This window comes from Schistocerca nitens, chromosome 3, assembly GCF_023898315.1.
Source record: "Schistocerca nitens isolate TAMUIC-IGC-003100 chromosome 3, iqSchNite1.1, whole genome shotgun sequence".
In the NCBI taxonomy this organism is placed as follows: domain Eukaryota; kingdom Metazoa; phylum Arthropoda; class Insecta; order Orthoptera; family Acrididae; genus Schistocerca; species Schistocerca nitens.
The window spans coordinates 874,972,597-875,000,525 of record NC_064616.1 but is presented as its reverse complement, the minus strand read 5'-3'; the positions used below and the strand labels follow the sequence as shown (position 1 = coordinate 875,000,525).

Here is a 27,929-nt window from a genome sequence, read left to right as displayed (position 1 = left end):
AGGTTTAACAGTACTAGATTACTACATTCTCGCTATAAAAGAAAATACGAGAAACCTCAGAGCGAAAACTTGATAGCAACTCTTGCATCCGTAAGAAGAACCACGCGTGAAACGTAGAATAATTTTCACAGTGACATCCTGGCGGAAGATCAATCCCAAAATTCTTAGAAGTTCTGTACATACGTGAAGTTAATGGAAAGGCTCAAAGCTTGCACTCAGTGTGCCGTGGATCCGTCTGGTGCTGAAACTAAAGGTAGCAGATAGAAAGCAGAAATGCCGTAGCCAGAAAGGTAATCCCAATGAGGATACTAACGTACGAATGTCTTGAGCGCTGCATAGGCTAAAAAATTGGAAATATTTGTATTAGCACCCCCCTGTATAGAAAAACAAGCGGGGCTACTTAAAGTGACGAAGGCATCAGGCCCTCATGGAATTCCAGTTAGATTTTACATAGTTTACGTTGTCGAATTTGTTCCTTTCCTAACTCATATTTACCGCTAATCTCTTGCGCAACCAGTACTCCCGAATGATTCGGAAAGCAAGCACATCACTGTAAAAAGGGGAAAATATAGGAGGCACGGAATACACATCGATATCGCTGACGACCGTGTGTTTCTTGATGATCATGTTCTTGTGTCTTTGTCCCGCATCGATGCAGGGTCGCCAGGTTTATTATCTGATTTGGCGCGTTAATTAAAGGGGTGCCCTAAGCTCTTGCTGTCGCCACCCCCACCCTCCCTCCACCGCGACGTAATATGTGTACCCCAACTGACTGCGCGTGTAATAGGGTTATCCATGTGAAAGTGAATGAAAGTTTTCTAAATGTCTGCGAATCGTGTTAACTGAGGAGGGACTTGGGTACCAGACCGGTATTTATCTAGTGGGATGAGGGAAACTAACTAAAAACCACATCCAGGATGGCCGGGACACCCGACACCCGTTATTAATCCAACGAGCGGATTCGATCCGGGGCCGGTGCATCTATCCGTCACGGAGGGGGCACTTCGACACGCAGGGCTATCCGGGCTGCTCGGAAGTTGCAGGATACTGGAGCATATTCTAAATTCAAACATTACACCGAGGTGACAGAAGTCGTGGGATACTTCCTATATATCGTGTCGGACCTCCTTTTTACCCGGCGTAGTGAGCAACTTGACCTGACATGGTCTCAACAAATCGTTTGAAGTCCCCTGCAAAAACTCTGAGCCATGCTGCCTCTATAGCCGTCCACAAGTGTTGCCGTTGCAGGATTTTGTGCACTAAGCGACCTCTCGATTATGTCCATCTGAGTGGCCAAATCATTCGCTCGAATTGTCCAGAATGTTCTGACATGGTGCATTGTCATCCATAAGAAGTCCATCGTTGTTTGGAAACATGATGTCCAGGAATGGCTGCAAATGGATTCCTAGTAGCCGAACACAACCGTTTCTAGTTAACGATCGGTTAAATTGGACCAGAGGACCCAGTCATTCCACGCAAATACAGCCCACACCATTAAGGAACCACCAGCTTGCACAGTGGCTTTTTCACAACTTGGGTCCGTGGCTTCGTGGGATCTGCACCGCACTCGAACCCTGCCATCAGTTCAGATCAACTGAAAACTGGACTCCTCTGACCAGACCACGGTTTTCCAGTCGTAAAGTGTCCAAGCGATATGGTAACGAACCTAGGAGAGGCACTGCTGGCGATGCGCTAAGGCACTCACGTCGGTCGTCTGCTGCCATAGCCCATTAACGCCAAATTTTGCCGCACTGTCATAACAGATATGTCCGTCGTACGTCCCACACTGATTTTTGCGGTTATTTCGTGCAGTGTCACTTGCCTGTTAGCACAGATAACTCTGCGCAAACGCAGCTGTTCTCGGTCGTTAAGTGAAGGCCGTCGGCCACTGCGCTCTCCGTGGCGAGAAGTAATGCCTGAAATTCGTTATTCTCGGCACACTCTTGACACTGTGGATCATGGAATATTAAAGTCCCTTACGATTTCCGAAATGGAATGTCACATGCGCGTTCAGAGTCGGCCACAGTCGCGTCGGAAACCTTTCACGTGATTCACCTGAGTTCAAACGACAGCTCCGCCAGAGCACTGCCCTTTAACACCTTGTCTACGCGACACTTGGGCCAACTGTATATGTATATATCGCTATCAAATGGTTCAAATGCGTCTGAGCACTATGGGACTTAACTTCTGAGGTCATCAGTCCCCTAGAACTTAGAACTACTTAAACCTAACTAACCTAAGGACATCACACACATCCATTCCCGAGGCAGGATTCGAACCTGCGACCGTAGCGGTCGCGCGGTTCTAGACTGTAGCACCTAGAACCGCTCGGCCACTCCGGCCGGCTATATCGCTATCCCATGATTTTTGTCACCTGTGTGTACGACGTTCCTGGAGGTAGAGCAACTTCTCTCTACGAACCAACACGGATTCACGTTATGGCACTCGTATGAAAGACAGCTTTCTCTATTGATACACATGTAGCAAGCAATATTACATTAATACCACTTCCCCCTCATCTCTTTAGGATACCCCTTGTTGTGTAGTGCTGAAGTGGACTTTAGCAACGTCGCTGCGTAGGCAGCACATAAATTTCATGGACTAGATGTTTCATAACTGGAACAGTATTGCGAAAGATTTTAAATATGAAGTAGACTGTCTCCCGCGTATGGGAATATACATAATGGATGTACGAGTACAGTTCGTAGACACATGGCTGACGACATATGGAAGCTTCGCTCTGGCCGTGAGTCGTGCTCGAAGAGCCAAATTGTAAGGTGACCGCTCGCGATAAACGGGAAATACGGGTCCGAGTCCCGGTCCGGCACAAATTTTCATTGTCATTCGAAAATAAAACTGATGGTTGTCCATATTCACAACTGCGAATACATTTCTTCTATACATATCCTGTTGTTTCACGACGAAACATTTGCAGCTCGTTAAAGCAGAAGCTGTGTTATTAATCTGAATTATACTATAAATTTTCTTAATATAAGTACATTTGTTTACAATCCGACAAAGAAAGTGCATTTTTCTGTGAAGTGCGACTCCACTAATCGCCCGCCCCCTCCCCGCCACAAAGAATATGGGTCATTTGAGCGGAGGGAAAAGTGCTCATCCGATTACGCTGCCGAACCTACCTATTTTCACATCTGTACTTCCCAAGCAACCTCACCACGTGTGGCGGAGGGTAAATCTAACACCAATATCTTTTCCACCTTCTCTGTTCCATTCATGAATGATGAGTAGGAAGTGTCACTCTCGATAAATCCCATTGAGTTCTATTTTCTCTCACCGCCTCTTTGTAGTAATTTCGCGTAATGTATGTGGGGCGACGCGACTGTGATTTTCTTTTTGCTGCGATGGTGGAGATCAACTGCACGACGAATTAAGATCACCCGAGAAGTATGGAACTACTGAGTTAAGACCATTGGCAGATGTTCTATGACAGCCAGTGATCCGTTTTGCGTTCATCAAGATGCAACAGCCTGCCTACTGCATTCATTATTCTCTATCTGCTTGGCGACTGTGACAATATGTGACTAAGAAAGCGGCGATCAGACGTCTTACCGACTAAGAATTACGAGATGAGATTTTATTTTCGCCGGCGGAAAATATCGCCCCGAACTACACTTCTCATATACTTGCAAGCCATGACGAAGATGTTATGAATGTTGCTAATGTCTGTACGGAGTTTTACATTTTAAGAATGGGTGAAAATTTGTTTGTGACGCTGCGCGATCGCGGTGACCATTCGTTATCACATATGTGCTGAAAGAAAGACTGGTTACGTAAGTAATCGAATCGATTACTGGCAATTACCGAATTGTACCATAGTCGAAGTGTTGCGCGGAAATATTGACGGAATGATCACAATATGTGAATTACAGTAAAAAATCCGTGCACAACGGGTACAACAATAAATGTTGACAGAAACGAAACTGCATTATTCACGCTGAATGAACAGTATAGAAATGCATTAACCGAAGAAAATTTTATTGAGACGACTACCTTATTTCGTACGGTATCTCACAAAGAAATCTACAATCATTCATCACGTTCAATTACTACAAAAATTCAGTCACAGTCAGAAATCAGTGGCATTTCAAGGTCCTACTTCCCAAAAGAGAAAGCGGCCGCGTGATGTACGGAGAGGCTACTTTGAACGAGATTCGACCATTGAAAAAAAGCCTTAACGTATAAACAAATTACGTGACGAAGTAAATGAAGGTATATGGCAAAACGTTTGCTTTCCCCAGCACGAATGTTTCGCTCTGTAGAGAAGTGTACACTGTTCTCAAATTCCTTGTCAAATTAAGACCGTTGCCAGACGGGGAATCCTAAATGGAAGCTTGTCTTGCGTAATTTTTCTTTTTGAAGTAGTGTTAATAAATACCACTGTCTGGCGTAAAGTTCCTTATTTTCTGGTACAACTTAGAAGGACAGAATTTTGATTGTTTACTTATTAATGCTTTGCAGATAAGCCAGCCCAATTTCACAAAGGCTTTCCACGCACACTATTCCACATTCCGCAACGCGAATGCTACATAAAGTCTTGTAAACAGAAGTATCGACGCCCGCTGTGGCCGAGCGGTTCTAGGCGCTTCAGTCCGGAACCGCGCTGCTGCTACGGTCCCGGGTTCGAATCCTGCCTCAGGCATGGATGTGTATGATGTCCTTAGATTAGTTAGGTTTAAGAAGTTCTAAGTCTACGGGACTGATGACCTCAGATGTTAAGTCCCATAGTGCTTACAGCCATTTGAACAAAATATCTAAACAGGGTTTTTGATACACGACAGTATGCAAAAGGTGCAAGCACTTTTTCGTCATTGATTAATGTCCCTAGCTTTGTTATCTTTCGAAATGCTGAAGCAACTAAGAGTTTTTCTTAACTAAATATACCTTTTGGGGAAATTCGAAAGATTTGCAACGAAAAAATATATGTATGATCTTTAATATTTACAGCGACGATATTCGCCAAAATATCCGTGTAATGTATTAAATGTGAGGGGCAAGAGACCATTCCGAGTTGAGCTACACTATGATGACATGACAAGAAATGTGAATCTGCGGTTTGAACAGTTCCCCACTGCAAACACTATTACAACGCCATATTCTATTTCTTTTCTAAGTCCTCGAACGACGTGAAAAAGGGAGATGGCTCATTTTTTAAAACCTCTCTGAGTACGGCGATACAGCGGGTTCTAGTTCCTTTTCAGTCACCTTATTTTCCTAGGACCTTCCTTAGGTATTTTTAGATTATTGAAATATTTGGGGTGACTAATGTTACTCCTGCTGCATTCGCGAAGGACGCGTGGGAAGAATGAGGGTCGCTAACCCTCCTCATTAGTTCTAATTTCTGAATTTCTCGCTGTGGTCATTTCACGAGACGTATGAGGAAGGAAGCAGTATGTTGTCCGACTCTTCGCGGAACGATGCATGAGGCCTCTCTTGTCTCGCCTGCCATTGGAGTTCGCAGATTATCTCCGCAACGCCCTCGTGCCGTGTAAACTACTGCACGACGAAACGCGCCGCCCTTCTTTGAGTGTTTTCCATCTCTTTTATTAATCCCAGCTGATACGGGTCCAAGATTGATGAGTAATTCTCAAGAACTGGTCGAGCAAGTTTTTTGTAAGTGATCTGTTTCGTGGATGATTTAAATTTCCTACAGATTCTTCTAATAAGTCTCAGCGTAGCATCTGCTGTTGCAACTATTAGTTTACGTGGTCATTCCACCTTACGTGGTTCCAAATGGTCACTCTCAGGTATTTTACGGTAGCGACTGTTTGCAGTGATTTGTCGCCAATAGTGTAACATAACAGTGGATTTCTTCACATATTTATGCGCAGTACATTACATTTGTTTACGATGTATAAATGCAGACTGAGGACGAATGAAAATTTGTAGCAAGGCCAGGACTCTAATCCAGGTCTCCTCCACACTAGGCAGATGGCGCTAATCACTACCCCATCCTGGCACAGTGGCTTTGCACATTTTGCGGAGAATCCTAGCATGTCTCTCTCCTAAATCCAAGCAGCGCGGGGTAGCCGCGCCTTGCCACGTTTCGCGCGGCTTCCCCCGTCGGAGGTTCGAGTTCTCCATCGGGCATGGGTGTGTTGTCCTTAGCGTAAGTTAGTTTAAGTTAGATTACGAAGGGCGTAAGCTTAGAGACCGATGACCTCAGCAGTTTGGTCCCATAAGACCTTACCACAGTTTTTTTTTTCCTCAATCCAAATTCCAATTCACACATTGGATTAAGAAGGGAGACGTGCTAGGGTAGTCCGTGCAGTTGTGCGAAGCCACTGTGCCCGGATGGCGTATTGGTTAACGCATCTGGCTAATGAGCACGAGACCTGGGTTCGAGTCCTGGCCTTGCTACAAATTTTCATTTATCGCTTCAGTCTGCAATATGCACAGTAAGCGTCTCACGTTTTAAAAGGTCTCTGGAACAATATAGTTTAATTTAACATATGTTTACGTTCAGGGCAACTGCGAGTTCCATCCCCAATCTCTGATTCTGTGCACGTCTTTCTGAAAATCGTTACCACCTTCTGTCGTCGTCACCTTTTCTGCATCACCTTTGAACAGCCTCATGGGTATTCCAACAATATTCACCACATCATCTATACTTATTCTCTCTGCATGTGAAGGGTAATTCAGGAACTACCGTAGGAATTTTGATATGGTTTTCACTGATACACAGACTAGTTCACGAAGAACGTTTCTGTATATAATTTATAATTCGAGTAGTAATGAGTATGTAATACATGTATTGTTGTGTGTTCCACATTTAATTAGTGACTGGACTGACATCTCGTGGCACTCATAGGGGCTACGAGCTGGTGATCTACAGAGGCAGCGGTATCTGGCGGGAAAAGCTGTAACAGCCGCCGCAACTCCAGAGAGCAGCGAAGCTTGAAAAGAATCTACACACGTGTTATACACTGAGGTAACAAGAGTCATGGAATACCACCTAATATCGCGTCCGGCCTCATTTTGCGCGGAGTAGTGCAGCAACTCGACGTAGCATTGACTCCACAGGTCTTTGGAAGTCCCCTGGAGAAATATAGAATCATGTTGCCTCTGTAGCTGTCCGTAAATTCGGAAGTGTTGGCGGTGAGGGTTTGGTGCACGAAGTGACCTCTATCTGGGTAGCCAAATCATTCGCTCGAATTGTCCAGAATGGCCTGACATGGCGCACTGTCATCCATAAAAATTCCATTATGGTTTGGGAACATGAAATCTATGAATAGCTACGTACGGTCTGCAAGTGGCCGTACATAACCATTTCCCGTGAATGATCGGTTCGGTCGGGCCAGAGGTCCCAGTCCGTTCCACAGCCCATACCATTATGGAGCCACCACCTGCTTGCACAGTGCCTTGTTGACAACTTGGATCCATGGCTTCGTGTGTCAGCGCCGCACTCTAACCCTACCACCAGCTCTTACCAACTGGAATCGGGACTCATCTGACCAGACCTGGGTTTTCCAGTCGTCTGCTGTCGTCTGTCGTCGGTCGTCTGCTGTCATAGCCCATTAACGCAAAATTTCGCCGCTCTGTCCTAACAGATGCATTCGTCGTACGTTCCTTGTCTGTTAGCACTCACAATATTACGCTAACTCCGCTGCTCTCGGTGGTTAAGTAAAGGCCGTCGGCCACTGCGCCCTGCGCTGCCTGAAATTTGTTATTCTCTGAACACTCTCGACACAGTCGATCGCGGAATATAAAATACCCTAATCTTTACAGAATATTGAATTCCGTAACGATTTCCGAAATGGAATGTCACCTGCGTCTAGTTCCACCTACCATTCCATGTTCACAGTCTTCATCCCCGTCATGCGGCCATAATCACGTTGGAGACTTTTCACATGAATCCCCGAGTACAAACGACAGTTTTACCAATGCACTGCCCTTTTATACCTTAGGTACAATGTACTACAGCCAGCTGTGTATGTGCAAATCGCTATCCAATGACTTATGTCGCCTCAGTGTGTATTGTGTATTGTACCGGGGACATAGAAAGGACGGAGAGGCTTCGCTCCCGCCATAGCCCTCAGTCAGAATTATATTAATACCTTCAGCTGTTGACGGGCGTTGATATATATATCAACGAGGACAGGTGAAAATGTGTGCCCCGACCGGGACTCGAACCCGGGATCTCCTGCTTACATGGCAAACGCTCTATCAATCTGAGCCACCGAGGGCGCAGAGGATAGCGCGACTGCAGGGACTATCTCGCGCACGCCTCCCGCGAGACCCACATTCTCACCTCGTATGTCCACACACTACATTTGTAGTGTCCCACTCCAACACACTCATTACTCGTGAAGACATTCTTATCAAGTCCCGTAAGAGTTCGGGGAATGTGTGTGCATCCGCACAGAAGAAGGAGGTCATGGCCGGTATTGCCAGAACTATATACTTATATGGATATGGTGTCCGTTCTTTCGGACATGTCCGAAAGAACAGACACCATATCCATATAGCCCTCAGTGGTTCACAACCCCACAACAGGCTACAGCAGTCCACTCACCCCACCGCCGCCCCACACCGAATCCAGGGTTATTGTGCGGTTCGACCCCCAGTGGACCCCCCTGGGAACGTCTCATACAAGACGAGTGTAACCCCAAATGTGTGCGTGGTAGAGTAACTGTGTTGTACGCGTACGTGAAGACAGTGTAACTGAGGCGGAATAAGGGGAATCAGCCCGCATTCGCCGAAGCAGATGGAAAAAAGCACTCCGTCTTCAGGCCACAAGTGACCCATCGGGACCATCCGACCACCGTGTCATCCTCAGTTGAGGATGCGGATAGGAGGGGCATGTGGTCAGCACACCGCTCTCCCGGTCGTTACGATGACTTTCTTTGACCGGAGCCGCTACTATTAGGTCGAGTAGCTACTCAATTGGCACCACGAGGCTGAGTGCACCCCGAAAAATGGCAACAGCGCATGGCGGCTGGTTGGTCACCCATCCAAGTGCCGGCCACGCCCGACAGCGCTTAACTTCGGTGATCTAACGGGAACCGGTGTATTCACTGTGCCAAGGCTGTTACCGATGCAGATGGAAAACCGCCTTAAAAACAATCCACAGGCTGGCCGGCACAGCGGACCTCGACACTAATCCGCCGGGTGGATTCGTGCCGGGGACCGGCACGCCTTCCCGCTCGGGAAGCAGCGCGTTAGACAGGCTGGTAGCCAGGCGGGCTTCACCTCAGTGTACTGTGAGAAACCGGGGCGGGCACTGGTTTATTTATTATAAACAGTAACGTTTCAATAACACTTATTTGCGGTACTCCTGAAATTACTTTTGCATCTGTCGATTTCGTTCCGTTATGAGGAACGTGTTGAGTCGTATTTGGAAGCAAGTCCCGAATCAAATCACATATCTTGTCTGATACTCGGTCGTATTTCGTTGACTAAATGACGACGCAGGACTGTGTCAAATGCATTCCTGGCATGAATAAACACGGCTTTCTTTTGGAGGTGAGCGCTACCGGTGTTTAGGGGCGGGGAGGCAGGCAGGTAGAGGCGGCGGAGGAAGAGCAGCAAATGGAGGTGCGGGCGGCGTGGGCGTGGGCCTGGCCGGCAGCCGGCAGCAGGCACGTGCGGCCCGCCGGCCAATCGATACGGCGCGCCGCCCGGGCTGACTCAGCGGCCGCCGCTGCCGCTGCACCGGCCACGCACCTCCGCACGCTGCCTGCTCTCCGCACGCCCTCTGCGCATCAATTTTATATACGTCCACACGCTATCTCCAGCCGTCACCATCGACACTGCGCAGGCGCTGCTGTTGGAGTCACCAACCCAAAGCCCGGTCTCGTGCAGCTTTCCACGATAGTCTATCCTGTGCAAGTCTTCTCATTTCTTAATAACTACTGTACTTACAGTAACGAGAAGACTTCAAAAAGTAAGTTACACATCATTATGGCAGGCCAAGTAAAGTCTACTGAATACTGCACATATTAATGGTCATTAACATGAGGCGGGTCCGCCCTTGGCCATTATGACGGCATAAACTCTGCTGGGGACACTTTCAGTAAGGTAGGTTGGTTGATTGGTTGATTTGGGGTAGGGAACCAAACAGCAGAGTCATCGGATTAGGGAAGGAAGTCGGCCGTGCCCTTTCAAAGGAATCATCTGGCATTTGCCTGAAGCGGTTTAGGAAAATAACGGAAAACCTACACTAATGGTCATCAAAATTGCTACACCACGAAGATGACGCGTTACAGAAGCGAAATTTAACCGACAGGAAGAAGATGCTGTGATATGCAAATTATTAGCTTTTCAGAGCATTCACACAAGGTTGGCGCCGATCGCAACACCTACAACGTGCTGACATGAGGAAAGTTTCCAACCGATTTCTCATACACAAACAGCACTTGACCGGCGTTGCCTGTTGAAACGTTGTTGTGATGCCTCGTGTAAGGAGGAGAAATGAGTACCATCACGTGTCTCACTTTGATAAAGGTCGGATTGTTGCCTATCGCGATTGCGGTTTATCGTATCGCGACATTGCTGCTCGCGTTGGTCGAGATCCAATGACTGTTAGCAGAATATTGAATCGGTGGGTTCAGGAGGGTAATACGGAACGCCAGGCTGGATCCCAACGACCTCGTTTCACTAGCAGTCGAGATGACAGGCATCTTATTCGCATGGCTGTAACGGATCGTGCAGCCACGTCTCGATCCCTGAGTCAACAGATGGGGACGTTTGCAAGACAACAACCATCTGTACCAACAGTTCGACGACGTTTGCAGCTGCATGGACTATCAGCTCGGAGACCATGGCTGCGGTTACCCTTGACGATGCATCACAGACAGGAGCGCCTGCGATGGTGTACTCAACGACGAACCTGGGTGCACGAATGGCAAAACGTCATTTTTTCGGATGAATCCACGTTCTGTGTACAGCATCATGACGGTCGCATCCGTGTTTCGCGAGATCGCGGTGAACGCACATTGGAAGCGTGTATTCGTCATCGCCATACTGGCTTATCACCCGGCGTGATGGTATGGGGTGCCATTGGTTACACGTCTCGGTCACCTCTTGTTCGCATTGACAGCACTTTGAACAGTGCACGTTACATTTCAGATGTGTTACGACCCGTGGCTCTACCCTTCATTCGATCCCTGCGAAACCCTACATTTCAGCAGGATAATGCACGACCGCATGTTGCATGCCCTGTACGGGGCTTTCTGGATACAGAAAATGTTCGACTGCTGCCCTGGCCAGCACATTCTCCATATCTCTCACCAATTGAAAACGTCTGGTCAATGGTGGCCGAGTAACTGGCTCGTCACAATACGCCAGTCACTACTCCTGATGAGCTGTGGTATCGTGTTGAAGCTGCATGGGCAGCTGTACCTGTACACGCCATCCAAGCTCTGTTTGACTCAATGCTCAGGCGCACCAAGGCCGTTATTACGCGGCCAGACGTGGTTGTTGTGGGTAATGATTTCTCAGGATCTATGCACCCAAATTGCGTGAAAATGTAATCACATGTCAGTTCTAGTATAATATAGTTGTCCAATGAATACCCGTTTATCATCTGCATTTCTTCTTGGTGTAGTAATTTTAATGGCCAGTAGTGTATTAATGGTCATTAACATGGGGTGGGTCCGCCCTTCGCCATTATGACGGCATAAACTCTGCTGGAGACACTTTCAATAAGGTACGTTGGTTGGTTGATTTGGGGGAGGGAACCAAACAGCAGGGTCATCGGTCCCATCGGATTAGGGAAGGAAGTCGGCCGTGCCCTTTCAAAGGAATCATCTGGCATCTGCCTGAAGCGATTTAGGGAAATCACGGAAAACCTAAATCAGGATGGCCGGACGCAGGTTTGAACTTTCGTCTTCCCGAATGCGAGTCCAGTGTGCTAACCACTGCGCCACCTCGCTCGGTGTGCTTTTATTAATCAGTATTTTAGTCTATATGAAAACCGACCACACCTGAAAGATACTGTGTACAGGTGACAGAGTATATAAATAATGTATGGTGCACTGATCTACACAAGTCAGCTTGATATTTCGTGATATCTATGAGGGTCTTTAAAGTGATTTAATATTTAATCAGTTTCTTCCTCGCTTGTTTCATGTAGCCGCATGTGACGTAATAGGTCGGTTTTGAATAAGGTTGTAACACTTAAAACGATTAGAAGTACGTTTATATTATGTAACTGTGTATCTGCAATTTATGAAGTGTGTATTCTGTGTTGTTTTAACTCCTTGATCTATGGCAAGAAAATTAGAGTTTTGTAATGTATATATGGAAAAAGCAAAAGAATATGTTGAAATGATAAATTATTATACTATGAGTATGTCCATAAAAAGAAAATGTTTGTTAAAAGCTGGTTCATGCTTAGGACAATTGTATTTGCAGCGTGTAAAAGCATGGCGTGATGTAAAAGATGGGTTTGGCGGTCTAACTGAGTGGCGCCTTTGCGTGAACGACACCCAGTATGTGGCTAGTCTTAGCACGGTGCATTTCGAAGGTGCTAAGAGAGGCAACTGGAAGCTGTATTATAAAGGGTTTACCTCGGATTACTTGGTATTCGCCGCATAATGGAATGGCTCTAATATATTGAAAATCTGATTCCAAGAAGAGATTTTATAGAGCATTCGTACAGCAAAAGCCGTGAGTACAGTCACCCGCCATGTTGCCTGCCACCAATCTTCGCCACTGCTTCACAAAATTCATAGATTCAGTTAATGTATACGGGCATGGGCCAGTTAATTTGTGTGTTGTTTCAATAATAATCATATAAAACCTAAATTCGTGTCCGGAACCATATTTTCATAATGGTTCAAATGGCTCTGAGCATTATGGGACTTAACATCTGAGGTCATTAGTCCCCCACAACTTAGAACTACTTAAACCTAACTAACCTAAGCCCGCATCTCGTGGACGTGCGGTAGCGTTCTCGCTTCCCACGCTCGGGTTCCCGGGTTCGATTCCCGGCGGGGTCAGGGATTTTCTCTGCCTCGCGATGGCTGGGTGTTGTGTGATGTCCTTAGGTTAGTTAGGTTTAAGTAGTTCTAAGTTCTAGGGGACTGATGACCATAGATGTTAAGTCCCATAGTGCTCAGAGCCATTTGAACTAACCTAAGGACATCACATACATCCATGCCCGAGGCAGGATTCGAACCTGCGACCGTAGCAGTCGCGCGGTTCCGGACTGAAGCGCCTAGAACCGCTTGGCCACACAGGCCGGCACCATATTTTCAATCTTCTTCACGAACCTACACAGGTTCCTCACGTAAGTGCTCATTTATGATTTTACCACTTTCATTAACTCCCAAGATTTAAGTCCGTTACGTTTTTCTGTTAGTTTCACCAAATCCGATATTATAGCTCGGCATCCAATCACTAGTCAACGTTTGAAGTCACTGAACTCTTCTGACCGACTCATTCTGCTGTAACTGATTACCTACTAATAATACTACCAACCTCCTATTACACTGGCGGACCCGCCATTCGTGACACCTAGTGGACGACTCCGCAGAGCATAGAGGTGTCCGGATACTTTTGATCATATTGTATATACGACACTATTTTTCAACACGTCCACCAAATCCATTAAACACCACTCTGAGTGTTCCACCAATCTTTCAGTTCTTCGACGAAAGAAATCCGCTCCTTGGTCACGGAGCCATTCGAGGTTGTAAAATCAGCGATTAGAATGAATCCGTTATTCGAGTGCCTGGACATTGATGTCGAAGTCGATGGCCTTCCACGACTGAGCAGACCTGGTCAAACTGTTGGTACCATTTGACTACGGCTTGGCGCGACACTGCTTTAGTCCATATACTGCCAGAATTTTCCGGCAAATCTGTGTACAATTTAAATGTTTTGCGTACAAGAATTGTACTGTCCCGAGCAGTTCAACTTTCCACTACGTTTCCAGCTGTCGCGTCATTTCAGTCCCACACTGTTTTAAGGTGGATGAGTGAGGTGACACGAAAGGATATATACTAACAAGGGAACCTCCCCATCGCACCCCCCTCAGATTTAGTTATAAGTTGCCACAGTGGATAGGCCTTGAAAAACTGAACACAGATCAACCGAGAAAACAGGAAGAAGTTGTGTGGAACTATGAAAAAAGTAAGCAAAATATACAAACTGAGTAGTCCATGCGCAAGATAGGCAACATTTAGCATAATATGAGCTCAGGAGCGCCGTGGTCCCGTGGTTAGTGTGAGCAGCTTCGGAACGAGAGGTCCCTGGTTAAAATCTTCCCTTGAGTGAACAGTTTAATTATTTATTTTCAGACAATTATCAAGAGTTTCTGGGACTCACACATAATCAACTCCGCTCTCCAAAATTCCAGGACATGTTCAGATTTGCTTGGACATATGCAGGATTTGACGATCTACACACGGAAAAATTTGAAAACGTTAAAAACACATGTTTTGACAGAGCACAGGGAAAACTGTGCGTCTGTGAAACTGTTGCATTCATTTGTTGCAGTTTATGCGATACTCTCTTATGTTTTCATCACTTTTTTGGGAGTGATTATCACATCCACAAGAAAACCTAAATCGGGAACGGCAGAAGAATCTTTTTAACCATTCGCCAAGTGTGCAAGTTAGGTGGGTGGACAACATATTCCTGTCATGTGACGCACATGCCGTCACAAGTGTCGTATAGAATATATCAGACGTGTTTTCCTGGATCAAATGTTTTCGGTTCCCATTGGAGAGGCACGTCCTTTCGTCTACTAATCGCACGGTTTTGTGGTGCGGTCGCAAAACACAGACACTAAACTTATTACAGTGAACAGAGACGTCAATGAACGAACGGACAGATCATAACTTTGCAAAAAAAAAAAAAGGTAAGTAAGTAAACTTCTCACTCGAGGGAAGACTTTAACCAAGAACCTCTCGGTCAGCAGCTGTTTACGCTAACCACGGGACCACGGCGCTCCTGTGCTCACACCATCCTTTATGTTGCCTATGTTGCCCATGGACTACTCAGTTTGTATACTTTGCTTATTTTTTTCATAGTTGCACACAACGTGTTCCTGTTTTCTCGATTGATCTATGTTCAGTTTTTCAAGGCCTATCCACTGCGCCAAAATATAACTAAATCTGAGGGGGATGGGATGGGGAGGTTCCCTTGTAAGGAATGAGTACATCAGGGGAACAGTGAAAGTGGAGCCCATAGGGAAGAAGATCCAAGAAAGTAGGCTAAGAGGGTATGGACATGTGGAGAGAAGAGGGGAGTACTACGTGGGGAGAGGAGTTGAAGACCTAGAAATCGAAGGACCAAGGAGAAGAGGAAGACCGAAACTGAGATGGAAAGACAGGGTAGCAGGGGACCTACGGGAAGTAACGATGCCTCTGAAGAAGCACTGGATAGGCATTTATGGAAAGCAACGCCGACCCCACATTACGTAGGAAAAGGCTGAGATGATGATGATGATCATCATCATCATGATGACTGTGATACATCTATTATCCGTACTGAAGCAGAGCTGCGTCTGGAGGAAGCGCGGAACATTTACTCCATTCCGACAATGCGCCACTCCTGTTGCGCATAGTGTTGGCATAGGAAAATGTGTCTAACTTGCCTTTTTGAAGTTTCTTGGGTAGTTTATCTTTGTACTATATTCAAGCCTTGGTCTTCCTCCCACTTTCATTAATTAATTATCCTTCGATTCTTCAGGAGTGTACTATCAATCGATCGCTTATTTTGGTGAAAGTTGTGCATTTATGAATTTATTTTCTGCTCGATTCGGTTCAGTAGCCGGCCGGGGTGGCCGGGCGGTTCTAGGCGCTACAGTCTGGACCGCGCGATTCGAATCCTGCCTCGGGCATGGATGTGTGTGATGTCCTTAGGTTAGTTAGGTTTCAGTAGTTCTAAGTTCTAGGAGACTGATGACCTCACAAGTTAAGTCCCGTAGTGCTCAGAGCCATCTGAACCATTTCGGTTCAGTACCTCTTCAATACACTATCTAGCCATCAAATCTTCAACATGCTTTTCTGGCACCACATCTGAAAAGCATCTAGTCTCTTCTCGACAGATCTGTTTTTTTATCCACTTCCACATACGGCTACACTTCAAATATTTTCTGAAAGAGACTTCCTATGGCTTAAATTTACATGTTAACCTACTTACTTTTTTCACGGAAGCTTTTATTGCTATTGCCAGTCTACATTTTATTACTTCTTCATTTCTTCCCGGCGTCTGTTACTCAGGTACCCAAAAGCAAAATTTGTCTATTACTTTTATCTGCTAACCTACTTCCCTCAGGATCACATTAACGTAATTCGACTTAACTCAATTACTCTTGTTTTCATCGTGTAACATATTTTCGGGGCAATATCCATTCCGATATACTGATCTCTTAGATCCTTGCATTTCTGAAAAATTACACTGACACAATCAGGCATTACATTTTTTATTTCTTCTCCTTTAACTGTAATTTCATTTACAAATTACTGCTAAGTTTCTTTTACTGCTTGCGCCATGTACAGACTCAACAATATTGCACATAAGCTACAGCCCTGTCACACTCCCTTCTCAATAACTGGCTCCATTGGATACCCTTTGATTCTTCCAACTGCAGACTGGGTTCGGTAAACACTGTATATAACCTTCAGTCAGTGAGTAACTTCAAAATTTCTAAGACATTGTACAGACGGCAAAAACGATCCTATGCTGAGTACTATGAAACAAGGGCTCAAGTGTTTACGTATCACGAACAACTGCCTGCCGCATCGACTTCGGAAGCGCTCCCGTGAAAAACAATACGGAATCGTAGTTAATGTTGTGATACATTATTTCACTACGGTTTAGTCTATAAATTAATATAAATGACCTGCCTCCCGATTGAGACGGGAATTGCTGAACATTATTCCCTCTTTACGGGAGTAAGTTTGGTCCAGGTTAATTTAAGGCACGCCTTTCAGACAAATTATTGGTGGTCAACAAAGATAGCAATGAACTTTAGAGAAGCTCCATTAGTTGAAGGAGGACACAAGCAGCGCAGGGATCTATTATTGTGAGATAGTTAGCGGTTAGGACCAGCCAGGTAATAGCAACCGAACAGATCTGGAGAGCTCTCTCAGAACTCACTGGTAAGATACAAAGCTTTTTGCAGGGTCGACCGTTCAGGATGGCAATAGAAAATAGTGCCTACCCTAACAGTGTATAGTTTTCTTGCAGGGACCGAGTTTTTAGTTGGCATAGTCACTAAGATTCAGTTCTGTCAGTGTCCTGCAGCAGTCAACACGTAGCGTCCGTGTCTATTACAAAGGTCCTCGTAGAGAACCGCCGAGCCGCCGTCGGCATAACACGGCGAGATGCTATAGCCTACAGGCTAGCTAACACGCCATCATGCTTTTCTGTTGCTCCCCACTGCTAGCATTTCTCACTCTCGCTCGTCTTAACCTTCTAGGGACTTAGTTACATTTTTAAAACTTAAATTTTAACTGATGTTTGATAACACATTTACTTGATATTTAACACTTGTGCACTCTTCATCTTGATTTCAGTGCTTAATATTCATTTATTGTTTGCTTTGTAAATCTTCAGTGCAGAAGACAGGCCAACGTAAGATGTTAATAACGTTAAAACTATACTAGATATTAATGAAAGATTTTCAACGCGTGGTACGGTAACTCAGGGGTTTTCTTTTTTGCCTTCCAGGTGACGCAATTTTGACGCAAAATTGCACTTGATAAAATGTGGACGCCCAGGAGAAAGCTCAGCGTTTGGCTTGGTACAAACGTCCGTTACCCAACGAAACTTTCGAACACTGTATGGAAGGCACCCACCGTCCCGACCAACTATTCGGGCTTGAGACACGTCATTTATGGAAAGAAGTAATATTCTCCACAAAAAAGGGGCGTTTCGTTCAGTCGTTTCAGACGTCAACGTGGACAAGGAACGGCAGGCGTCTGCAAGCAGTCCGACAAAATATGTGCATACGGCGGCCAGAGACTTGGAAATGAGCAGATCAACAGTTCACAATGTCTTGCGTAAGAGGTCACGGCTACACTCCTACAAGGTGCAACCGCATCAGGCATTTTAAAGCGCACAAAAAACGTCAGCGCGAAATGTTTTCAGTGGATATGCTAGGCAAGACTGACGCAAACAACGATTTTTTGAAGAAAAAAATAACTGTTTGGCGACGATAGGGCATTACTTGTTACAAGAACTTGGGAGACAATCATTTAATTTGTGGTACAATAGGATGTAATGCGTGAAAACAGAACAAATGTATAGAAGAAATATTCACAACAGGTGTCATCCTAACTGAAAGAATTTTATCGCTTCCGTAGAAACTGAGTCGTTCAAGACACAAACAGCTGGCAAAGGTTCTCAACAGAGAACTCTAAGAGTTTGAGTTGGTGGTGTTGGAATGTGTGGGAGGGGATTTAGCAGTAAGTACTCAAACCTGTTTGAGAAATACACAGCTCAATTAATACAGTGATGGAGTAAAGGCGGAGCAGCAGCTACGCCCCCGTGCATCCGATATGGCGAAATGATTTCGAGCCCAGACCTCAGCTCTGCTAATGGAGGGCGGTGCACACGTTTATGCACGGGTGCGCAAGATGCCATGTCTAACTTTATGTATGTATGTATGTTTTACTCTACTGACGTGATCACATTTTCGCTTTTTACTGGAAAGTTCTTTTTAAGAAGAGTTACACTGTCCCAGACACAGCATCTGTCACACTTATGTATTCTGGTCTACAGTATTACACATTTGTTCTTTTAAAGCGTAGTTACCTCCGTATCTTTCGGTGACTTTGGACTGCCCACTTGCGATGAGATTCGTGATGGATGTATGCAAAGATAGGGTCTTACTGTGTAGCGTACGCAATCTAATGCTTAAAAGAAATTGTGTCATGTCCCGGCAGCTCATTCGTCTTTAACAATTTTCATTTCTTTCCATTTCCGTTTCGCGGTTGTGAAGTGGTCAGTCTACATCTATATCACTAGTCGCTGTACGGTGCACAGCTGATGGTACATAGCAACAATCAGCAGTCCCCCAATCACTTTCCTATTATATACAAGGTATCCCTGGGGGAATGATCAGTATTCAAGAATATGTAAGGAACGATCATTCGAAGAAAAAAAGGCTAGTAAACATGTGCATTAAAACGCATACCTTAAAAGCTATGAGCAATAGTTCCGTGTAAAAGATGTTTCACAATAGCGAAGATGAACAAGTGCTCATAGCTCTTAAGGTATGCATTTTTAGAGCCCACGTTTCTAGACTTTTTTTGCTTCCAACGATTGTTCGTGTCATATCGCTGAATACTGACTTCATCGTGGGACACCCTGCATACAATGCGCGCGAAAAACCACTAATTAAATTATGTATATGCCGTAATACGTATGATTCTAACACAGTGGTATTTGTATTATACATATCGGGGGAAGTTTCAGTAACCAGCCACACAAAACAGATACAAACCGAGTAGCTCTTCCACAGTCATTCTCACTTGCAACGACCTCTGCAGGTGACCAGGGATGGGCAATACGAGTCTCTTATAAGCTGCTTCTATTGTACAGCAGAGAGAGAGAGAGAGAGAGAGAGAGAGAGAGAGAGAGAGAGAGAGAAGCTCACCAGAAACCATCAAGCTAACTACTTTTGGGCGCTCGCTTTCCTCCTGGAATTTTCCATGCAATGTCACTTTGGATAGACGTATAACGTTATTTGATGTATGCCAGGAGTATTTACCACTGATTCTGAACTAAAAAAATGCAGGTAATATCCGTATTCTTGAACTGCACTTGTTTATGCGTATATTCAGTTATCAAAAACGACGGAACTGCCTGCGACTCATTCTCACAGAAATATCGACTTTGTTTACTGTGTAACACTTAATAAGGCTCAGCAGACGTCAGGTCAGTCTGTATTAATGACTCACGGTCTAGAACTACATCTCACAAGATATCTTAGATTTAAGCAGCGTGTGCAATCTGATACTCCAAGCGCGTAGTGAAGAACTGTATGAAAATCCTGACGAAAGCATCGTTGGTTTTGACATAGAAAATGATTATCATTCTAAAAGATGACATTCGCGTAGAAAGACGTCAACGGTATAGACATTATTTTATGAATCTGCCTTATGGTCTTTCATAGCAGCGTGAAAAGCTAGGACGCTACTCGACTGACCTATGGAAAACCGAATCTTGTTTTTAGTGGAGTTGCAGCACACACTAAACCTCGGGTGACTTAAAGGTGTTAAATAACGATTGTGCTGACAGGAGACAATACAGATATAAAAGGAAGCGGGAACGCAAAAAACCAGCGCTGCACGTTGTCGACTTCCGACCAAGCTTAACGTCCTTAAACCATTGATGAATCACCAGCCAGTCCGCATACCTCTCACTTCACGACAGAGTTCTTTTACAGTTAACCCGGAAGGTCAGCGCGCACCTTGTAGTGAAGAACTATTGGCCATCACATATGGTAGTAATTAAATTAATCTTTATTGCGTAATCCGGAAAACTTCAAGAGTTCTAAATAAGCATCTGATCAGAAATCTCTTGTTCTTTATATCTGACTCCAAGTACGGTAGGCAGTTATGTGTCAAGATGAGGTACCATTGAAGGTCGATATTAAGTACAAGACGAAACGTTTATAATCATGAACTACTTTTGAAACCTCAAATACCTCCGAGTCACGAATTTACAGACGTCTAACGTAAGAAACATAGATGCTGTCTTCTCCTACATTTTCCTAACAGAATCATAGCTGCACTACCCAAGTTGAGCATCCAATGAAATGGTTTGGTGTTTTATCTTCGGTCGAGTTACTCTATTCAGAGGATGCCCCGATGCTACTAAAAAGAATATGTTTACCACAAATGTCACTCATTAACAGTATTAGCAACACGAAACATCCGTGAAACTTCCGAAACTATGATGACACCACCGATAACCTCGCTATGCAGGGCATCACACACACACACACACACACACACACACACACACACACACACACACACACACACACTACCCCAATAGCTGGAAGTGCGTGCCAGAATCTCCGTATTATTATATTCCATAGGATGACCGGTGCCAAGGCAGTGTTCTGGAATAGCCGATTCGCTCGGTTGTTGTAAGCGTATGTGACGCTTATACTCCATAGAACAGTCCTCCACGGTAATTGTGGTCTGACATGCCACAACTGCTAGGAATACGATAATCCCCGCCTTACGCAAACCAATATCACCCTTTACCGGTCCTAAAAGAGCCTTAATCTTAGAGGGTGGTCGAGAAACACATTTCGAGACATATTTCCGCAGATTACGACCAATCCTATTGGAAATACTTTCTGTGTAACGCAAAATGGCTATAGACTTTGATGCCACCTCATATTAGCTTCGCTCACGGTTGGTAGCGTCTGATCTGTCTTTCGCTAAAACCATTCCGACGAAAGGTGACTTCGAGATGGGCTAACACAGCTGACCAACTTTCAGGGTCTGAGGTGATGTGGGCCTTATGAACCAAGCTACGAAGTACCCCTTTCGTGCTGAGCCGGATGGTGACAACTGAAAGTCTGTAGATACAGATCAGTGTCAACTGGTTTCCAATAAACGGACTGTCTCAACGTACCATCAAGCTTGCCCTCCTGATCAACATATCAACGAAGCGAAGGCAGCCTTCCTTATCCCCCTTCATCGTGAAGAGAATGTTAAAGTAGACTGAATTCAGATCTTCTAAAAAGCCTATTAAATTATAATTTTCATAATCCCAAACAAGAAAAGAAACGTCTACATTCCTATTCACTGCAGCTAACTTCTAACGTTGGACATCATTTAACCGAGGTTTTAAATGCCATTGCAAAGCTCTCTCTCTATCGTTGCATATTTGCCTTTAAAACGACAGGGCGTGCGTCTGTAGGAATACCTGTAGTTGCCGAAGACGTCATCCGGCTGCATTCTCGAAAGTTATTTCAACATTTTATACGCCAGGAGAAACTAAAGTTTCGCAGGAAAGAGTCCATTATCTTAAGTCTTCCCTTAATTTACTAACTGTATGAGAAGTAGTTAATCGAAGACCTCGCTAAAAACCATTTACTATAACACGTAGCTTGAGTCACAAATTTTGGATTCAAAATAAATGAAAAGTCAAGTTTCACGATGAAGAGTGTCTAAAACATTGTTACCTACATTTTCTAGTTTCCGTCATCCTGTTTTTTTTATTTATTTATTTATTTTTTTTTTTTTTTGTTCTAGGGCGCAAAACTGCTATGGTCATTAGCGCCCGGTCCGTGACTTAGGAAACAACGGAAATTATCTCATAGCCTGCTTTGATTTTCGATGGGAGTTGAACTTTGTCAAATGTCAAGAAGACAGTGCGGGTTGGAATGATGTTCGTGTCAACCCTTTTCATAACTCTATGAACAGCCGTTACGCCCTGGTCAGACAGGTAGTGCTGAATTTCCTCGTCAGACAATCCGTCGAGGGAGCGTGTATAAACGAATCCACGTGAGGAATTTAAAGTGCCGTGCTCTTCAACCCGGACAGGGAAGGTGTGGAGCAGTGAAGTACGCAGCAATTTTTGTGCCTGGAGGGCACTGACTGTTTCTAACAACAAGGTGCCATTCCGTAATCTGGAACAAGACTTTACAGGACCTGCAATTGCGTCGACACCTTTCTGAATAATGAAAGGGTCGACCATGGAGAAGTCGTGACCTTCGTCAGACCGAGAAAACAACAAGGAACTGTGGCAACGATGGAAGAACTGTCTGTGGCTGAGACTCAGTGAACTTACGCTTGTGAGCAGACATAGTGGAAGGTGAGGAAACCATTGCGGAAGAATCCCCCATGATTACCGGCGTCTCCGATGGCGCGCTCCTCCCTTGTGGGGGCCCTCTCTGAGAGCACTCCCGCCTTAGGTGATTGTTCACACCTCAGGTCACACCCCCGACAAACGGACGGAGGGACCAATCGGCACTTTCGGAAGGTATCAGCTCGGGTAATCACCCCTCTCTGGGCCTGGCCGTTACCAGGGTGTACGTAAGTGTCCTACCTGTCTACCCGGGGCGGGGAATTACGCGTTACCCCGTCACCGGCTACGCATAGAAATGCGTGGGTCGGCCTTCAGACACGCACAGGGAAGAAAAATGAGAAAGGGAAAGGAAAGAAGAGGGGTCTCAAACGCCGCAGCGGAGAGAAGGGCAAGGACAAGAGGTAATGAAAAGAGGACAGAAGAAGGACGAAGACTTGCAAGCGGAGAAAGCAAAGAATTTGTTATTGTTTCGAGCGTCCGTCTCCGGACGTAGGCACAAACCATACTCCCAGAGGGGGAGAAAGGGAAGGAAAGAGCCAGAGGTGAGAGGGGGGGGGGGCGGAGATGGGGGATGGGGAAGGATGCGGAAAGGGATGGTATGCAGCCCGGAAAGGAAGGAAGGAAGGCCACATTAGCTCGGGGTCCTGTGCTCGCTACGCGCGTATCCACAAAAGAGTTGTGGACCCCCTGGGGGGGTCATCCTGTTTATCGGACCGTATGGCGGGCGACAGTCAGGTTGGTACCCCACCACGTCTCCAGACGCCTCTTCGCTGGTTATCGGGGCTCATTTAGAAATGAGACTCATCACTGAAGCCAGTATAACTCAGTCAATGAGATTCCAGGCCGAAGACGTGTCTGGAGACCCACGGACAGCGTCGGGATACCAAACTGACTTTCGTCTACCGTACGGCTCGACAACCAGGAGTAATGTACTGGGGCGCATTTCATTTCATAGCAGGATCCCTTTAGTTGTCATCAGCAGTACCCTTACTGCACAGCGGTACTTCAACGATATTCTATGCCTCGTTTTGTTGCATTTCATGGCGAGCCAGACTGGGGTTACATTTCAGCAAGATAATGCCCGCCCGCACTCAGCGAGAGTTTCTTCTGCTTGTCTTCGTGCTTGCCAACTTGAGTTTGTATCACTGTATTTACGAGTACTTTCGAAGTGAAACCACTGGATCAGTATGGCATTTTGATACAAAATATATTTCAACCCCATTTTTGCTTATTATTTAGGACTGTAATTAGTTTTAGGCATTATGAGTTGATGGAAGTTTCGAGATGTGAGACTATATCTCGGAAAAATGCGAATTTGCTTTAAAATATATTACATGAAATGATGGGTGGTTGGAATATTGTCAGTTTCGAGCAGACCAGCGCATTATCTGCAGCTCCGTGGTAGTTTCAGATAAACAAGGCCAATGGCATTCATACAATTCGAAGTGCTGTCAAACTGTATGTCCCCGCAGTTTCCAAGTGAAACCATCCCCTTAAAACAATTTTTCAAAAATGGCTCTGAGCACTATGGGATTTAACATCTGTGGTCATCAGTCCCCTAGAACTTAGAACTACTTAAACCGAACTAACCTAAGGACATCACACACATCCATGCCCGAGGCAGGATTGGAACCTGCGACCCTAGCGGTCACGCGGTTCCAGACTGAAGCGCCTAGAACCGCACGGCCACACCGGCCGGCTAAAACAATTGTTTGTTTAAATTTTGCCCAGTTGTTCTTGTATTCCTTGCCCACTATGATAATGAAGATTAACTTAACGAAAAATTTTAGAAGTATATATTTTTTCATATTATTGGGACTCAAAAGGTTACTAAAACTTGAGAGGAATCACTAGCCCCCGTCGCTCCCTCAACTGAGCCGTCTCCAATGAAATCCATGCGCAAAACAGCAACTGAACTTTAACTACAGATCAACAATGCGTAACCGCATTAAAAAAAGATTTGAAAATGAAAGGGTTTACGCCGATGTCTGTCAATGAACAATTTGACAACGGCACGATGCACAGAGTTACAGTGTGCCGTGCTTTGTTGGCATTATTTCCGAATGCCGTGTCTCTCTCAAGAGTGTTATCTTCTGACGAAAGTGCGAGATACCTAGTTCAAACGGGTGGAACGCCATTATCTGAACTACGTAAAATCCCTATTACGTGAAAGAGTTCGAAAGGACCCACCCTTGTTTTATGATGTGGACTGGGTTGTCATCACGGTACCTGTCGCGACCTCAAGCCCGCCAGAAATCTCATTATGGGGAATAATCTAGTTCATAGGTCAATGTCGGTACAAGACTTAAGTATTTCGTGAAAGTTTTGGAAGAAGGCTTTCGAAGCACCACTTCTGAGGTGCGCCGAGATATGAAATCAGGAAACGGAAATGCAAAGATCTCTGTGTAACGCATAGTGGTTCACATACAGATCCGCCAGATACATGTACTTCAGTACAAAATACTCCGTTCTGACCTAGGGGTACGGGAGTCTTCTCGGACACACACCGTGTGCGAGTCCAAAAGTTTAATGACTTTTCAGCGTATTGCGAAACAAGAAAGGGTATCTGAAAATTTATATTATGAACCCACAATTTCGCAGCTCGACTTCTTTCTGATTTAACAACAACTGTGCTCGTAAAAAATTATCTTCATCCGTAAAGAAAGCACTCCCGTCTCCAAAAAGTAATTGGTTGACGCAGCTATAGCACCAAAGCATCGATCTGAAAAGCTCATCTTTAGTGCATCTGGTTTTTTAATAAAAAAAATAGGGCGTCCTTCAATAAACGATCACAAGTATTCTGTAGGAGAGAGTTGCACTGTTCTGTTAGGAAAGCAGTATGCAGTCACGGCCGACTGATATTCACGTCACGTCCTTTCTCTTAGTTCATACTATAATCCGTTCATCATAAGAATAAACCTGATGTAAAAATTGCAGTATGTATTCTTCCGCGTTTGCTGGCACGTCATTGGATTTCCGTTTCACGTGGGACTGCCGCCAAGCTGTCTCGAGTACTGTCAAGTGCGACAATAAAGGTACGTTTTGTGTTGTGCGTTAATCGCACCTTGCTTTGGCGATAATACGGGAAAACAGCTTTATAGGCGCATTTAACTTTAACAGCACTGGCCGGTCAGCTGGTACAGCTAATCTGCAATTACGTAGCCAGCTGCAGCTCACACTTAAGAGAGACGAGCAGAGGAGCAACACGGCTTCGAATGTCATTTAATTTTTAAGCAGAATGAAATAATACACTGCAAATCTCACACAATACGCTCATCAGACGACTAGACGAAAACGGCAACACGTTATCGTTTTTAGCTAACGTACTATTGTAATTAAAAACAAGAATGATGAAAATTCCTGCATTTGTAAGATGTGCTCGATGCTGTAAAAACGATTGTTTTTCATGTTTCTAAGATACTTATCTACCTCTGTGGTATAAAACGATGGACACAGTCCAAATAAAGAGGATTTGGTTTTTCATTTTTGCCTCAAAAATTAAATTGTTGTTTTTTCTTAATTTAAATAACTTTTATGAACACACTTTCATAAAACATCGATGAAAATGGCTCTGAGCACTATGGGACTTAACATCTGAGGTCATCAGTCCCCTAGAACTTAGAACTACTTAAACCTAACTAACCTAAGGACATCACACACATCCATGCCCGATGCAGGATTCGAACCTGCGACCGTAGCGGTCGCGCGGTTCTAGACTGTAGCGCCTAGAACCGCTCGGCCACTCCGGCCGGCCTTCAGATCAACTGCAGTATACACAGCGCTGGGAAAACTTCAAAGCCGATTATCACCGTAAATTTATGAAAAGCATTACGAACAGCCTATTTCTCGGCCCTTTTTAACCGTGTTCCACGCACATGTTTCACTAAGGAGCAGAAAGCAGCCTCAGCCATTTTCATACTGCGCATTAACGACGCGATGCTCAGAATACAACGCTGCAGAGGCTGTCTCTGTACACGATTTTTGAAATAAAAACTACGCAGCTAAAGCGTGGTTAAGAAACACGCTGATGGCTGTTAATACATTTGAATATCTGAAAGTTTGATTTAATGTAACTTAGTCATAAGACATCTAATATATAAGTAGGACCTACTTCGAAGAGCGTAATACCATCAGTTTACGTGTGCTGCGGCTTCTGACCAATCATCGCGTTTGTGTTTGTTTACATCATGTTTATTCTTATGATGAACGGATTATAGGCGTTAGGCCTGCCTCAAGAGTCATTACGTGAATAGCGTGCACACGGGACGACAGAAATATACCGCCCGGTAATAAAGCAAGCATGTGTGTACACGGGAGCAAGTGACGCAATAAACAATCTTAACGCGTACGCTCTCAGATTTTAATGTGAACACTATTAGCACTTTTTAATTTCCACTTGCGCTCTAGTAACTACTGAAGATACAGCCAAGAGCAAAATTTATGGCAATTCACACAGTCTTTGCGCCGTTTAAGCGAGTTACAGGGCCTAGATCCGACTAATAATAATGTCCATATATTCCGGCCAGAACGATTTCGCTGAATAATTTTCATTTGACTGCTAGCGAATGAACCCCTCCTATATCCGGAGACGGAGACGTCACTTTCAAACACCGACCGCATTCTACCACCACCAACTTACATCTCCGTAAGGACCGCAAAGACAAGGTAAGACATATTGGGGCTCCTATGGATACATGTAGGGAGTAGCTTTTCTCTCGCTCCTTTTGCGAGTGGAACAGGAAAGGAAATGACCAGTGGTGATACCAAACACCTTCTGCGATGCACCATATGGTGGCTTGCGAGCTATATATTTATCTAAGTATATATGTAGATGCAGATTGTGTACATCGTGGGCGCTCAGAGGACATCGGCCGGTTTGCGTAGTTCCTAGCCGGTATTTCAAATACTTCTGCGCGCGCGCGCCCTTCCAGTCCCCCCGCGTTCGTACTTATCCTTTCTGCCCGAACACGCGCAAAACGTGTTTCAACAAATCGTACGTTCGTCTGCACTAAAACGTTCCGTCACTGATAGATCTACGAGATAAATGTAGACTGGCTAGTCTTTAATGTTTCGTTATCTGGGAGTAATAGTATAATTTATCTTAACAGTAGCATTTCTTTGTTATAACTCTTCATGTAACATTATCTAGGCACTTTCATCATCAAAACCGCCACTAT

The 27,929-nt window shown here is 45.0% G+C and overlaps 1 protein-coding gene across 5 annotated transcripts in view; it reads right to left on the bottom strand.

The window, feature by feature from the left end:
• The window catches only part of LOC126248916 (formin-binding protein 1-like), a 379,078-nt gene that overhangs the window by 262,483 nt on the left and 88,666 nt on the right, over positions 1–27,929 (bottom strand). The gene's annotated exons all lie outside the window — the stretch shown is intronic.